General features: G+C 42.7%; 1 protein-coding gene across 1 annotated transcript in view; it reads right to left on the bottom strand.

Moving 5' to 3' along the window:
• MANBA (mannosidase beta) overlaps positions 1-16,975 on the bottom strand; it is a 313,152-nt gene that overhangs the window by 131,859 nt on the left and 164,318 nt on the right. The window lies entirely within an intron of this gene.

The following is a 16,975-nucleotide window of genomic DNA, read 5'->3' as shown; positions in this document are numbered from 1 at the left end:
TGCACGGATGTAACATTTTAATGGAATAATTCCTCAATAAAAAAAAACACAAGAGACAATTAGTGGGGCGTGGAGCCTGGCTGTCTTGCTTTGAGGAGTTGGTGAGGCCCTGGATGGTGACAGAAGTGTGCAGGGTCTCTCTGCAGCGATCCCAGATGGCATGCACCATCCTCATGATACCTTTCAGGGTACGGTGCTCTTGGTGAGAGCTAGATGCCTTTGTGCCATGCAAGATCTGTAACGGATAGCGCCAGTGGCGTAGCTTCGAGGGTGACGCGGGCTCATTTAGGCAATAAATGTATATTATGATGGATAGTTGGGTACGGGTGCTTTCAGTCCGCTATGGTGAGGATTCTTTTGGGTTTCCCCTGGGATTTCGGCATGCACACAGAGACAAAAACACATTCTCTCTCATCTCGGTTTTGAACGCTCTAAATTTATTGTTTTCCAAAATATTGTGTTCCACTCACTTAGTACTCCTACCAATGCACACTCCTCTCCCTTTCCACTGCCTTTTAGGTACCTCTTATGCGCCCTGCTTGTCGTATAATTTATTTTAACATTATATGCCAGCCTGATTGTCAGGAAATCTGAAGCTCACTGCCCCCACCAATCCCCACCCCCACAATCTTACTGACCAAGCTAAGCCCCTGAGCGGGAAGCATAAGATTTGAGTGGGAAAACATGTCAACACCGGTTTAAATGGTTAAATGGAACTAGCATACACAAGGATACATGAAGTTCCAGGCTTCGGAGGACTGAGCCATGCCAAGAGTTGATCCCCAGGTAAGCGGGTGACTGTGCCCTTATCTGAAGGTGCTCCAATTCCATAGGACTGTATGATGCATGCAACAAATTAAAAAGGGGAAGAAGGACTTCTTCACACACTGGCAAGGAAGAGATGGTCAGAGGAGGGAAGGACAAGAGCTCATGGACAGGGCCCATATGAGGAGGTCAACAAGGAGATTTTGGCATTCCTGCACACAATTATAAAGAAGTGTTGTAGGAAATTTAATTTTTGTTTGCAAGGGGAGGGGGTGATGTGAAGGCGATCTCAAGCAACAACCGCAATCCCTTTCAGGGTCAACCACAAGAATCACTAAATGTACCTTTGCTAACCCCTTGGTAGCTTGGCACAAAAGCATTCAGGCTTAACTTAGAGGTGCTATGTTAAGCATTTATATAGCACATAACCAGTACTAACACAAATAAAATCTCAAATTTTTAAACACAGAGTACATTTTAACAAATAAAATGACACCAAAACCAATTAAAACCAATTAAATCCAATCAGCAGAAATGGAGTTACGATTTTTTAAAGTTTTAAGTGAAAAACACTACCTAAAATATCAAAGTATCAACTCGGGATCCGGTTGCACAAGCCCAGGGTAAAGTAAAAAGTTAAGATCAATGGCAATGTAGTGCGGTTCGGCTACAAGAGGTGGGTTGGGCCCAGTCTTGACTTACCTTCTGACTTAGAAGAAATTTTGAAGAAAGTTCCTGAGGAGATAAAATTCAGTAGTCGATGTCAGAGCAGGAGGTGTGGTTGTCCGGGAGATGCTGGATGGAGTCACAGTTAAGATTTCTACATCTGCACTTCGTCACTTTTTGGAACTCAAAAATCTCCAGCAGGATGAAGCTTCAGGCAGCAGCCGAGAAGGGCGGAAGCTACCACGAAGTCAGGCCGACCGGTGATGTACCTTGGGGAGGGGAGAAGTCGGGGAGCAGGTAGGTCCCGGTCCCCTGTCAGTTCTCATGCAACTTTTTGGTGGAAAGTCCATAGTTTCAGGTTTTGGCTATTTGGGCACCTTTATCACTACTTCCAAACCATTTGCCTGCATCATCCCCTGCCACATAGTTCGGCATCAGGTCTTGGGGTATAGGGACCCTCACCTCTCCATGGGACACTGGACTGCTGCAGTCTTTGCTGCTGGATTCTGCTGTTTGCTTTACTTTAAGGTCCTGCTCACCTCATCCAAAATCAGTTTCCTTTCATCCATGGCCCTCTCAGCGTCAGCTTTCCTCTTGGCCAGGATGATCTCTGCTTCCTTCCTCCTTGCAGCATCCTCCTCCTTGGCTGCTTCCATTTTGAGCTTAGCAACCTGCAGCCTGAAATCCCTCTCTCCTCTCCTGTTCTTCATCTCCTCTAGGGACAGATTAAGAAAAGAAATGCTGCTGCCTACTATGGATGTGGCAGGAAATCTCACACCTGTGAGCTCTCCTCTCTCCTCTGTGGCCATAATCAGGGGGCTGCCATCCCCCCTCTATTTCTTCTTCTTGCTTCTCCATGTCCCCCTCCTCCTACTCTCGCTCCTGTGTTGTAGCTTGTAACCGGCAGGCCTCCTCCCATGCCTTGAGGGCCTCCTGAAGCTCCTGCTTCTTGAAGCTCTTGGGTGCTGTAAGACCCCTCTCCCGGGAGAATCCCTTGAGCTCAGCCACAGTGCAACTCTTCAGGGTGTTGCCTGAAACTCCATGCTTCGAGAACAGAAGTGAATTTGCCAAAAGCCAAAGAAGCAAACTGAGGAAATTTTTTTAAAAATCGAATTGAATGTCAGTTAGTTTATACGGGATTTTAGTGTTACACCGAATCACTGTGTGGTACTCTACAAACACAAGTGCTCAATTCCACAGTTGCGATCAATGTAGAAAATTGGGTTTTTGATTGAGGGGGACAATCCCTGTCAAGGTGAACCAGAAAAGTCACTAAATTAAGTTGTTATCATAAGGGAGACGCTGGATGGAGTTGCAGTGAAGATTTCTACAATCAGACTTTGTTATTTTTTTGTAAGTTGAAAATCTCCAGTTGTCCCAAGTTTCAGGTTTTCGCTGTTTGGGCACCTTTAGCCCCACTTCCAAGGGTCCAAGGGCACAACTTGGAAGGCAGGCCTCATTTCAGGCAGGGTCCAGGTGTAGGTTTCAAGGCAGTTGAAGCTTGTTGCGTCCCTGTAGCTCAGAACAGGAGGCCAGCCCATTAGCCCCTAGAGTCACTCGTGTAGCCCTGTGATCAAGCAGCAGGGCAAGCCTCAAGCAGGAGTGAATTCTTTGGAGGGTACAAGGCAGGCATCCAGCAGCAAGAAGTCCTCTTTGTAGCAGCAGCAGCAGGGCAGTCCTTTGAGATTCAAAGCAGGTCTCAAGCAGCAACATAGTCTTCTGGACTACAAGAAAGTCCTTCTGATTGTCCTCCACAGGTCCAGGAGAGAAATGAAGGGTTGGTCTGAGGGTCCAATATTTATATCAGTGCCAGTCTATGAAGGAGGGGAAACTTCAAGGCTACCCCCACATCTGGTTCTGTGAAGTTCCTTCCCTCCCCTGCCTAGGCTCCAAGTAATCGATTCCAGGGTGACAAAAGTATGGTGTCAAGTTCCCTTGTGAGTATGCCAGTGTCAGCCCTCTGAAATATAGGTGGGGAGGGAACAGCTCCACCCTCGTCTTGGCATGAGGGCCCACCCTGCCAACACCTAGTCCCCCTTTGTCTCACTGTCTGAGAGGAATACACAAAGGCCAACTAGTCACAGGCACCAAATGGGTAGGATAAGAAAATGGCAACTTTTAAAAGTGTCATTTTCAGAATGGTTACTTAAAAACGTACTTTACCACTAAAGAGGATTTTAAATTACAATTCTTTTGAGACCAAACATGATATTCCTACCTGTTCCCAATCAAACATTAGCATGTATTAAATGTAATAAGGTAACCCAATGTTATTCTATGGGAGAAGTAGGTATCATAGTAGTGAAAAACTAATTTGGGGGATGTAAAACCTAAAAACACATGCCCAACCTTTTAAATACAATGCACTGTGCCCCATAGGCAGTTTAGGGTCTACCATAGATGTGATTTATATGTATAAGTATTAAAAAGGGTGGTTTAGACCTGGCAAAAGCTTTATTTTGCCAGGTCGAAATGACAGTTTAAAACTGCATACAGGATGTAATGGCAGGCCTAAGACCCTTGGACCCTCTCCATGTTTTAAAGGGGTACTTTAGTGAGTGACACATTAAATGCTGCAGGCCCACTAGTATCATTTAATTTACAAGGCCTGGGCACATGTAGCAACACACTACTAGGGACTATAAGTAAAGTAGAGGCACCAAATGGGTGCAAGCCAATTTTACCATACTTAAAGGAGAGAACACAAACACAGTTAGCAGTGGTCAAGTGCACAGAGTCCTAATGCCAAAAAAACAGGAAACTCAGAAAACAGGTGGAAATAAGCAAAAGGTTTAGCGATAACTCTGAAGAGAGGCCAACTCCAACAAGTGGAAATAGGTGAAAATAGCCTCAGTTGCAGTAAAAGCCTGTCTTGAGCAGCTGTAGAATAGAGTAGTGAGCTGCAACGGTCAAGTGAAATTGTTAGAAAACAGGAGGAGGGAACAAGAAGGAGATGATGGAAACTAGCCCAGACAATTAATCAAAATTAGGGGTCCATACACAGTATGGCAGATAAGCCGCCCACCATCTTGTGATGCCCACACTCTATCTAGAGTCTGGGAAGTGCCATGTTTTCAACAACGAACCCTCTTCTGGCAGAAACCTTTAACCCACGTCCTGTCTGCCTTTGGGTCAGACCATCATTTCCATTTAGAGCAGATTCTCACACAAACTTTTTTACTGTTCAGGACCGTGAAGGAAAGCCTGGATATCTCAAAAAGAAAACCTAAGAAATTGCCCCTATGACACTGGGAGAACTCTCCCAGCATGCCAGCACCATTTGTTTTTTTTGTTTCTCAATAACAAACTCCCATGTTGGGAGTTCATTTTTTAAGAACAAATCAATTTGCCTTAAGGGTGCATTCAACATGGTGCTAACTGAGCAAAGCTTCAATGGAGCCGCCCCCACCAACCCACCATGGCTCTACTGAAAGGCCTGCTTGTCTGATGGAGCTCTCCAAGTACTGCAGGAGGTCTTCTGCCAGGAAGTGGAAGACATCTGTCTGTTGACCTGGCAGGCAGGGAATATATCCACTAAACTCAAAGCCTCAGACTTCAAGCACAAAGTGGTGATGCAGAAGAAATATGGAAGAGCTTTAACTCTTGAGAGAAATCTGGAGGCATTAGAGAATGAAAGAAGAATGGCTAACATTTGAGTCTATAACAAACGTGATGCAGTCATATCTTTAAAACAAAAAAAAAAATCTGCAGAACTCTGAGGCACTGAACAAAAAGGCCTGTGGGCTCCTTTCTAAGCCCTTTCTTCACATGTACAATGTTGATGGGCTATGGTAATAGTGGTTAGGAGATCCTGATATTTGTTACTCTGTCCTGCAGCTGCAATGAAACATTTCACCCAGGAGGATAGGACTTGTATACTGCTCTTTCCCAATTTTAGTGCCCTTATCCAATACAAAAGGACAATATTTCAAGTGACTGACAGGACCTTTACCAAGTTGGGCTTCTCAGAGCGGTCTGGAAGACAATGTAAATCATGGACATTAATGGCATGAGTTAACACAGGTGGATCCAGCTCAATCCTTTGTGGACACTTTGCATAGTGGTAAGAGTCTAATGTCACCTACAGCTGATAGGAGTGGTAGATGATGAAGGACTGTTTTTTCTGGGCATTTGACAGGCTCACAAAGTCCCTCTGCAGTCAAACCTTATATGACTTTGATAGACGTGTAGAAAGCTAGTGTGCGGAAGCATTGCGTATAAAATAATAGTGCTTGAAATATATTTCCCCCTCACTCCCTTCATTCCCCTCTCGTTATCCCTTTGTCTGTGTTCCTGTCTCTCCTTCCCTTTTTATTGTGTCCTTGGCCATTCTTTCCTTATTGTCTCTTGATTCCATTAACCTCACTGGGTGACAATTTGGATAATGGTGGGTATTCAGATTATATACAAAATGTTGTTCTAATCCTAATTGCAGAGCCCAATTGATTTCCACAAACTGAATACTGTAAACATTTTAACAATAAATTTATTTTCAATCTCTTATGTTAACTCTTGAGAACTACGAGCGCTCACTTCCAATGTAAGGGAGAAAATATGAGGCAGGACGAGTTCATATGATTCATCAAAGCCACACAATTTACTTCTTCATCTTGTGGAATTGCAGTTTTCTCCTTTTGCACCTTTATTATCAGATTACATTATCTAAATGTAACTTAACTTAATTTGGATTTAGAGTTTGATAAAGTCATATTAAAGATACCTAGCATCCTTCAACTAGATAAGATATATGGCAACAGTGTGCCTTTGCAAGCCTAACTAAAGTCATAATTTTGGGTGTGGATACCAAACGGACCTTAAAGCCAAAGTGAATTAATTGCATTTCGACAGAATGTCTAATAGCACACATACCATGTTTATTCTTTCCTTTATGGTACCTAGGCCTTCTGCCGGGTAAGCACTGTGATGGAAACACACACACATCTGTCAGTGAAAAGCACTTATCACTTTGATCCTTTCAAGAAGTCCACTTCAGACTCTACCCTCACTGTTGTGTGGGATATTCAGGTATAGGTTGATAGAAAGTGGCAGAAAAACTTTCAAAAGGTGTCAGCTAAATTGGACAGACGTGAGAGCAAGGCGATTTGACATATTCACAGAATGGGAAATACATGAAACTCTATTAAACATGAGTGTAGAGTGTGGGACCTTTTTAGGAATTGGAATGGTATGGCCTAGCAAGAGCATTTAGCTTTGCTTTTCAAACCAATTATTGACCACTCTGCACGGTGGAACAGACATGGATCCAGAAGAGCAAAAAAAAAACATTCCTGCAGCAAAAATACTTTCTACTGTCTGTCAAAGGAATATTTAGCAGAAGAATTGTTCCTCCCTCTACCTTGATTATCTGTTTGGTATTGTATTGTATTATAGAATCTGTATAGTGCTTTCTTCCCCTATGTGGGGTGCTGACAAGGTGCTAAACAGTGCCAGATGTGTGGTATTTTTACGCTGTGCATGATGACTACCAAGGTGCAGTTATTATGTTGAAACGCAGCACCTGGCGGTGTGAAAGGTGAGTGCATGGGAGAGATATATGAAAAAATAATAATTATGAGTAGGACCACTAGCTTAGACGCAGGGGCAGCAGGATGCTGTATGTTCTACCCCATTAAGGGGATAATCGGAGGTCGCACTATTCCACATGGCCACAAGCAGCCGGCAGAGATGGTTCTAAATTAGTAAAAGGACACCAAAGGGGTAAAAATGGGAACTGGCAATGTGAACACTATTTTATTTAATTGTATTTATTACTTAAGTATTTGTTAGAGCTGTCAGCCCACAGGGAGGCCATCCCCCAAACGTTTTGCCTGCTTACCTCCATTTTTGTGCTCGCGTTCGTCTTTGTTGGCCAAAATAATCTGTGCACTTTATCACTGCTAACCTGTGCTAAAGTGCTTATGGTAGCTACACTAAACATGATTTGACTGGCTTACTCCTGATTAGCATATTGAATTTACTTATAAGTCCCTTGCAGAGGGGCACCACATATACTCAGGGCCTATAAATTAAAGGCTACCAGTGGGCCACCCATTTAAGTAGCACCTTATAACACTGCCACCACTGCAGACTAAATATAGTTTTAAACTGCCAATTCGACTTGGCAATATAACTCCCTTACCAAGTGTAAAACTCCCCTTTTATTGTGTGTCACTCCTAACTTACAACCCTGGTAGCCCATGTGGCAGGGTGCATTGAAATTAAAAGGTTGGAGCGGTACTTTAGAGTTTCTAATGTCCTGGTATTGAAAAATTCAAATTTGTTTTCAATAATGTGAGGCCTGCCTGCCCCACAGCATAAGATTGGGTTGCCTTATTACATATATTAAGTGCTAAGTTTTTATTGGGACCAGGTATCCGGTTCATGCTTGTTATCTATGAAATTGTAATGAAAAATCCACTTTAATAGTAAAGTTGGATTTTAAATTACAATTTTGAAAGTTCTACTTTTAGAAAGTTATCCTTTTCCTGTCCCTAGCCCTTTTGTGTCTGCAGCCCGTCTTAAGTCACATGGCTGGGTGTACCTTACAGTTATAGACTTTGTGATTTCCTCCCAGATAGTCACACAATAGAGGGGTTAGGGAAGCCTGAATGGACCATTTGCTGGAAGGTTGGGGGTGAGGGGGTGGAGCTCAGCACAGGCCCACTTAAAACTGAATAGGCTGTGCTCTGCCTTCACACAAAGGACTTATCACCTCCAGGTTGTCACTGCAGCCATCTTGGAGCCATGTGGCAAGTTTCATATGACTTGCAGGCCCCCTCTTTCACTTGAATATTGGGCATGAAAAGTGACCCATTATGATGAAAGACACTCACTTTTACGTTTGTGGGTTTGCCTTGTAAAGACATTAACAAAGTTACCCGTCAGGAAAAGATTAGAAATGTCGAGCTTAGCTGGCATGCAGGGTCCCCGAAATACCTTCTTGAATATATGCTTCATTAAAGCTTAAACAGCTTTACTGAAGTGTTACTCTGTAAATAATTTGTGTAATTTGTAGTAATTAAAATAGAAAAAGATGTCATTTATTTTTATACACACCAGTGCTCGCATGTTTACAGCTAAAATTACTGAAAAACAATTGAATAAAGTGCTAAGCAGTCAATACTACACTTATGTCTAACATTCCCGATAATATAACGATTTGCGTATACAACAGAGTACCGCTAAAGTTCGATAGTTTAACTGTGAGAAATCTTCACATTGATTTCCAATACTGTCAATAAACAAAGTGCCCTATCAGTAAATTGCGCAGCGAATGAACATTCACAAGTCTGAGAAGCGGAATGAATGGTACAGCCTGCAGTGGAAAGAGAGGCTGCATACTTTAACATCTCTTCACTGTCAGAGGCGTGTCATGAGCAATGCCCTAGTTGGCAGGTGAGGTGGTTAAGGGTGAGTGAAGTCTGTCCTGAAACACACACACACACACACAGATTCTAAATGTGACAGCATACGAGTCACTTCACCTCCATGTGCACCGACAGGTTTACTAAAAAAAATGTAAATGATTTCTCAGATTAAACATTTTACACATCATCTAAAAATACTAACAGTGCGCGCGGTCTGAGCCCTATCCTCAGATAAAATGTAAGTAACTGCATAAGAAAAAAATAATAATAAAACAAGCGCGATCGCACTGCGTAAAACCTTGAATTTGAGAAGGAGCACTAGGAAAAAAAACAAGCGTAATTGCGCGGTGTAAAATGTTGAATTTGCAAAGGAGCACTAGGATAAACAGTAGAATTAAACTGGTAGTCATGAAAAGCACTCGATTACTGCCCAGCGAGATCGTGCAGAGTACGAAATAAAAAGATAAAGTAGTCCGAAACCATATGGAAACCATGGAGCCTCGTATGTTTTCAGTAGCTGGCCGGTGCGGTCGAGGAGGGCTATACACCGGAAAAGGCATGTCGTATGCATGCCTTTCACTAATGAAATCAAGCAAGTTTTAAAAGGCAAGCCCACAAACCAACTAAAGAGATGGGCGTGGTTAAAAGCCCACAGAGAGATTACATCAGGGGCCTGAACACTTGCGTGCTCGACCCTCAAGATGGAGTAAAAATATTGCCTCAGGAAACAGTATTCTCTTTATTTAAAGAGGCTGGTAGCGCTCCATTTCACTCAGAGTACTATTCCCTCTAAAGGTCTTCAAGAACCTTCTAAACGTGCCTGTGATCACACAACTGCATTGTAAAATTATGCTGCTTCAACTGGACCGTCTCATAACCATGCTGGTTCTTCTGATGCAATATTGTGCTCAAGCAATCTTACCACCTTTACAAAGATGTTTCACATTGCCATTATTTCCTCATAACTGTTTTCTCACAGATGGGGAGAAAATCAAGCCACTTTTTCACTGTCCTATTGCGCATCTCTTGCTAAATGGATTTTTATTAGCTGCTCTTAGAGATTTAGCTTGATCTATGGCAGCAACTTTATTATGGTTTCAAGGTTTTTTTTTTTTATTATTATTTTTTTAGTAGATCTTAGTTCTTTCAATTATCATGTAACTTCTTTAAATGCACTTCCTTCTCAGCACTGTGAATTCACAGTTGTCAAGCTAGAGGCAATTAAGCAATCACACAGACCAGACAGCATCTAATGCATTCTGCAGCAGTTCTTGGATTTCACTAACCACATGTTTTATGCCATAGCAAGCTATCTAAGTAATAAAGTTTTGCATCCATAGCTGAGACCATTTCTCTATTTTGACTTTTGAGAAAACATCCAAATTGCTAAGTGCTTTTTAATGAAGGCTTTCAAATAGGGAGTTCTACTTCTATTGTAGTTAGCTTGGAATAATGATAGTCTCTAATCTTACTGCTCCAATGCAGAATCAGCTTTCTGTCCAAAAAGCCAGAAGACAACAAATGGCATGTCCCCAGAAAATCCTGTGGCATGCATCCAGGCATGATGCCTTATTACAACACTGAAGCCCATGGCGCTGCTTACACAGTCTGTTGTGTCAAGTCTCAAGACATATTTTGCTGTGTCCTGCCCAACTTGGATAGTTTGAGAGAATCTGTCAGGAATGGGGGCTAAAACTCAATGGCCATATCCCACACTGCATGCGTGTAACATCACAACAGACCGGCTGCATTCAGGGATCTCAGGGCCATGCTAGTGGAAAAGACAATCTCCCTAAACCTTCCAGAATGTGTCAATACGTTTTGATTCTCTGTGTGTTTAGGTGGCAGAGAATGAGTTGGGGTTTACCCTGCTCGAACATTGAACTACCAAGCTCTCAGGAGTTGGGTACCAAGTCAAAAATGCAGGATCTCCTGTGGCAGGTCTATGATGTCTACCTACAAAGTGAGTTATAGTGGAAGCGGGATACAGGTTACACCAAGTCGCTTTGCAGGTATCCACCAGGGCATTGTTGAAAGGCATTAAGGGCACTGCAGTTGTAAGACCAGGCTGCAAGATATCTGGCAGTATGTTTGCCTTATTCTCTATGGTATGTAGGTAAGTAGCAATAGATCCAACACTACTGTTATTTTACAGACTACTACTGTGAAAACAGGCCTCTTCAGTGGGAGTCCAAATCTGTCTCACCCAGTTCCAATCTGTAGATCTAAGTATAGGGCAGCATCAGTGTAAAGAAAGGGAGGGAGCAAACAGATCCCCTCTTCAACATCATCGTGCAGAATATTTTGGAGCATTTGAATGGCGTCAGAGTCTGATCGGAATAAGGCTTCTAGCCTACAATAACACTGACATTGAGGGGACAGATGGGGGAATCATCAAAAACTGGGGGATGCACCTTGGTAATCTCACTGCAAGGCATTGGGGCTGGAACAGCCTGATTATTCTAGATTGTAAACTGGTATCTGAGTCAGAGCCGATGTAGTCACCAAAGTCGAGGCATGGAGCACAGCTGGCAGGCAGCAGGGTGGGGGAGCGCTTGAGGCCCCATGAGTCAGTCAGAGCCAAGTTCAGGAGATCCACTGGGGGGGCACTGCATCTCCATGGGCACCAGATGTGTTTTAGAGGGTGTTCCAGAGGGAGCCATCATTGAATGAAAAGTTGCAGCATGGCCTCCCTCGAGGCGCCAATCTGCTACAGGGACAGCAATGGTCCTGGAATCTTAAACCGTGCTGGTCCCAGCTTTGGAACAGGCTTGGAGTCAGATGATGGCAGCGGAGTCAGGTCCCTTGAGTACCAACTGTGCAACTTCTACCCCTGAGCGGGAGTTGCGAGAAGGGGACAAATCTCACTTGGACTTCTTGCTCTTGTGATGAGAATTGTTTCTCATCTTAGTTCTCGAATTCCCAGAAGACGGCAATCTGGAGAAGGGCTAGGACCTGCAACAGGGCCATGACTTGGTGAGGTCTGGTTCACTGCTTGGTGCCTAACCTACCTTGCTTTTTTTGATTGTTGATGTTTAGTTTTGCCCCTCACTCCATGTTCACCGTCAGGTGCATCAGGAAGTCTTTGTCGCATGACTTTAAGTGGTGTCCAGAACCTAGATACATGAAGACCCGTGTGAATCTGTGACCGACATCTGCTTCCTGCAATCGCAGCACAGTTTTAGGTCTATGGAAGTGACATTTCTCTAGTACACCGTCTTACTGCTGAAAAAAGCTCAATTGACACTGACAAAAAACAAAAGAATTGGAAGCAGAGCTCCACAATAAAGGGTACAGAATAAATAGAAATGTACATAATTGCACTGGGGTGGTTCCCATTTACAGACCCAAACTATCTCTTCCATAGGTGGAGCGAGGTCACAACAGAGTTGGATGGTACCACATGTTGGCATGCAGGAGCAACTGTTATGCAAAAAATCCAGATCCAGATCCAGTCTGGTGCCTGAGAGAATTAAAAAGGTGAAGAATCCTCTGTTTGAATAATCGTTCAGCAGAAAGTGCCATTTAGAAAGAAGCAGACTAACTGCAAATAGCAGCTGCCAGGCACTCAAAAAATGCTTTTGATAAAAATAGAGGGAAAGCAAATCACACAAAAAAAAACACAACAGTGAGGGGGAGCAACACAGAAGCAGGTATACAGTGGCGGGTGAGTAAGACAATGGAAATGAGAGAGCGTAGTTTAAATATTACATATACTAAAAGTGAAATGCTTATATCAATGTTTAATGATGCTGCATAGAAAACGACAATAATTAGTGTTCTGCTTAAACACGCATCTAAATTACGACTATAATGTGTGTGGTCACAAATATATACGTGAACTAACAATGATGAGAAAAATTGTTCATGCTATGATTTATATTAACATTTACGATATCGCATTTGTATTAAAAATTTCATAGGCCTTAAGTTAGCCTGAGTTGTAGATTTAGCTGCCTAGCTCTCATATTAAAGCATTTTCTCTGTTTTTCAGTGTGCTGACTCGCAAAGGGCCATGACCCTGAATTTGTTCCTTTTGCTTGCTGCTTTAGTATGAGTTATGTACAAAATTTGAAACAAAAGTAGATTAATGTAATGTACAAGAACGTTTAAACCATGGACAAAGGAAACTCACGACCCGAGAAGACGTGCCAAACGGTGAAATAACCCCCGGATGTGTCACCTTCAAAGGCGTCAATTACGAATACCAATCAAAATGTTATGGATTATCATGGGGTGACAATTGGAATTACCTAATGCTTAATTTAATAGGTTAAAGATAGTGGGGTATAGTAAATGTCCAATAGAATTTTGGGGGAAGGTATTACGAAAAAGGGATAAAAACCCATGTCACAGAAGGGTCGTCAGAACTAGGTAGGGAATGCTATTGATTTTATCCAGAAACTCTGTCACTCTGTTTGGTGACTTTGAGACTTAATAAACCATCCTCACCCATAGACTGCCCTTTACGCTTCTCCTCCTTATGAGGGAAGTGTCCCCTGTCCTTTAGACGAGGTTAGACTGATGGCGATTCGACTGATGTCCTGAAGACGAAGACTGATCCTGTGTGCTGACCTAATCCTTGGAGGGTAATTATGACAAAGCGATTTGTAATTTGTCTGTTTGCTTTTCCTTTCTAGGTACCAACTGCTCATTTTTGAATAGAGGCCATAGATAGATATTTTCTAAATTGGTGTTCTAAATTATTTTGCATGAAGCCCAACATGCTGATGCTAATTAGTGATTAGGATAGGTGATCACTCTGACTGACGCAAATAGACAAAGACTGATGTTATGCTATGCTGAACTGAGACTTACGTGATATTCTTGGTATTCTGATCTATGTTGACGCTGTGCTATGTTCTTATGTTGGTGATTCTTGCATTAATGAAATCTTATCACAGTTGCCATATTGTGACTATGCTCTTATGCTTCTTGGTTTTGAGATTGACACTTCTGCTAGTAGACTGTAATCAATAGGGAATAAAATTCATAAAATTCTATCAAAAGGTGTGGTTATTCATGGCTGAAAGGTCATGGTTGCGTCGATAATTTGATTAATGTCTATAACCAAAGTAAAGTGTATTGTGGTGGTGGATATTGATGACATTATTGATATATTGTTTGACATATTGATCAGTTATATCGTCCTACGGTGTCTCACCACTGGGTCACAAGATTCATTGGCCTAAAACGAGTCCTAATGTGTATAAAATTGACATAAAGGGACGCGTTATCAGAAGTATAGGGGTAAAAATATAAAAGAAAAAATCCAGTAGGAGAAGCAATAGAATAGCTGTGGAGCATGTGATGGCACTGGGAGAGCTAAGGGTGATTGGAATGGGAAAGCAGCACTCAAAGGACCGAGCAAGAAACAACCCATACTCCCATGGACTGCTAAAGAAAAAACAAAAACCTAAAAAGTAGTTCCCTAAACCAAGAAATAGAAAGACAAGTCATCCGAAAAGAACACAGTAAAGAAGAAATCCTCCAGAGGTGAGATTAACCCCTTCGCTGCCAGGCCTTTTTTTGCCTATTTGGGGCAGTTCGCGCTTAGGCCCTCATAACTTTTTGTCAACATAGTCTAACCAAGCCAAATTTGCGTCCTTTTTTTCCAACATCCTAGGGATTCTAGAGGTACCCAGACTTTGTGGGTTCCCCTGAAGGAGGCCAAGAAATTAGCCAAAATACAGTGAAAATTTCGTTTTTTTCAAAAAAATGGGAAAAAGTGGCTGCAGAAGAAGGCTTGTGGTTTTCCCCCTGAAAATGGCATCAACAAAGGGTTTGCGGTGCTAAACTCACCAGCTTCCCAGCTTTCAGGAACAGGCAGACTTGAATCAGACAACCCAATTTTTCAACACAAATTTGGCATTTTACTGGGACATACCCCATTTTTACAATTTTTTGTGCTTTCAGCCTCCTTCCAGTCAGTGACAGAAATGGGCATGAAACCAATGCTGGATCCCAGAAACCTAAACATTTCTGAAAAGTAGACACAATTCTGAATTCAGCAAGGGGTCATTTGTGTAGATCCTACAAGGGTTTCCTACAGAAAATAGCAACTGAAAAAGAAAAATATTGAAATTGAGGTGAAAAAAACATAAATTTTTCTCTACGTTTTACTCTGTAACTTTTTCCTGCAATGTCAGATTATCGAAAGCAATATACCGTTACGTCTGCTGGACTCCTCTGGTTGCGGGGATATATAGGGCTTGTAGGTTCATCAAGAACCCTAGGTACCCAGAGCCAATAAATGAGCTGCGCCCTGCAGTGCGTTTTCATTCTATACTGGGTATACAGCAATTCATTTGCTGAAATGTAAAGAGTAAAAAATAGCTATCAAGAAAACCTTTGTATTTCCAAAAAGGGCACAAGATAAGGTGTTGAGGAGCAGTGGTTATTTGCACATCTCTGAATTCCGGGGTGACCATACTAGCATGTGAATTACAGGGCATTTCTCAAATAGATGTCTTTTTTACACACTCTCCTATATTTGGAAGGAAAAAATGTAGAGAAAGACAAGGGGCAATAACACTTGTTTTGCTAATCTATGTTCCCCCAAGTCTCCCGATAAAAATGATACCTCACTTGTGTGGGTAGGCCTAGCGCCCGCGACAGGAAACGCCCCAAAACGCAACGTGGACACATCCCATTTTTTTGAAAGAAAACAGAGGTGTTTTTTGCAAAGTGCTTACCTGTAGATTTTGGCCTCTAGCTCAGCCGGCACCTAGGGAAACCTACCAAACCTGTGCATTTTTTAAAACTAGAGACCTAGGGGAATCCAAGATGGGGTGACTTGTGGGGCTCTGACCAGGTTCTGTTACCCAGAATCCTTTGCAAACCTCAAAATTTGGCTAAAAAAAACACATATTCCTCACATTTCTGTGGCAGAAAGTTCTGGAATCTGAGAGGAGGCACAAATTTCCTTCCACCCAGCATTCCCCCAAGTCTCCCGATAAAAATGATACCTCACTTGTGTGGGTAGGCCTAGCGCCCGCAACAGGAAATGCCCCAAAGCACAACGTGGACACATCCCATTTTTTGACAGAAAACAGAGCTGTTTTTTGCAAAGTGCCTACCTGTAGATTTTGGCCTCTAGCTCAGCCGGCACCTAGGGAAACCTACCAAACCTGTGCATTTCTGAAAACTAGAGACCTAGGGGAATCCAAGATGGGGTGACTTGTGGTGATCTGACCAGGTTCTGTTACCCAGAATCCTTTGCAAACCTCAAAATTTGGCTAAAAAAACACATGTTCCTCACATTTCTGTGGCAGAAAGTTCTGGAATCTGAGAGGAGGCACAAATTTCCTTCCACCCAGCGTTCCCCTAAGTCTCCCGATAAAAATGATACCTCACTTGTGTGGGTAGGCCTAGCGCCCGCGACAGGAAATGCCCCAAAGCACAACGTGGACACATCCCATTTTGTTCCCAAGGTGTTCCCTTCCTATTTGCGACTCGCAACGCTATGCAATTTCATTTGCGACCGCAAAAGCGGTCGCAAATGAAATGGCAGTTACCATCCACTTGAAGTGGATGGTAACCCAGTCGCAAACGGGAAGGGGTCCCCATGGGACCCCTTCCCCTTTGTGAATGGAAACAAAAATATTTTTTCAGAGCAGGCAGTGGTCAAATGGACCACTGCCTGCTCTGAAAAAAACCAAAACTAAAGGTTTCGGTATTTTTTTTCCAAGTGCAGCTCATTCTCCTTTAAGGAAAACGGGCTGCAGATGGAAAAAAAAAAACTGCTTTATTAAAAAGCAGTCACGGACATGGTGGTCTGCTGTCTCCAGCAGGCCACCATCCCCATGAGTGCCCATACTCGCAATGGGGTCGCAAACTGCGACCCACCTTATTAATATTAATGAGGTGGGTCTTTGCGACCCCATTGCGAGTTGCAGAAGGTGTCTGAGACACCTTTCGGCATAGCAAATTGCGACTTGCAATTTGCGAGTCACACAGACTCGCAAATTGCAAGTAGCAATTTTCAACCTACCTACATCTGGCCCCAAATCTGTTATTTGCGTGCGACTGCACTACCAAACAAAAAAAAAAAACCTACGTCAGTTTTAACCATGACGTGTTCATGGTTTAAAGAGATTCAAGTACAGAAGTGTCTCTTTAACCCTAGAAATGCTTAAAAGAAAGATACCGGATAGGTGGCCAACATAACACGCTTA

Source organism: Pleurodeles waltl, chromosome 1_1 (genome assembly GCF_031143425.1).
Source record: "Pleurodeles waltl isolate 20211129_DDA chromosome 1_1, aPleWal1.hap1.20221129, whole genome shotgun sequence".
NCBI lineage: Eukaryota > Metazoa > Chordata > Amphibia > Caudata > Salamandridae > Pleurodeles > Pleurodeles waltl.
Note: the sequence above shows the minus strand (reverse complement) of the source record. Positions and strands in the feature narration are given on the sequence as shown.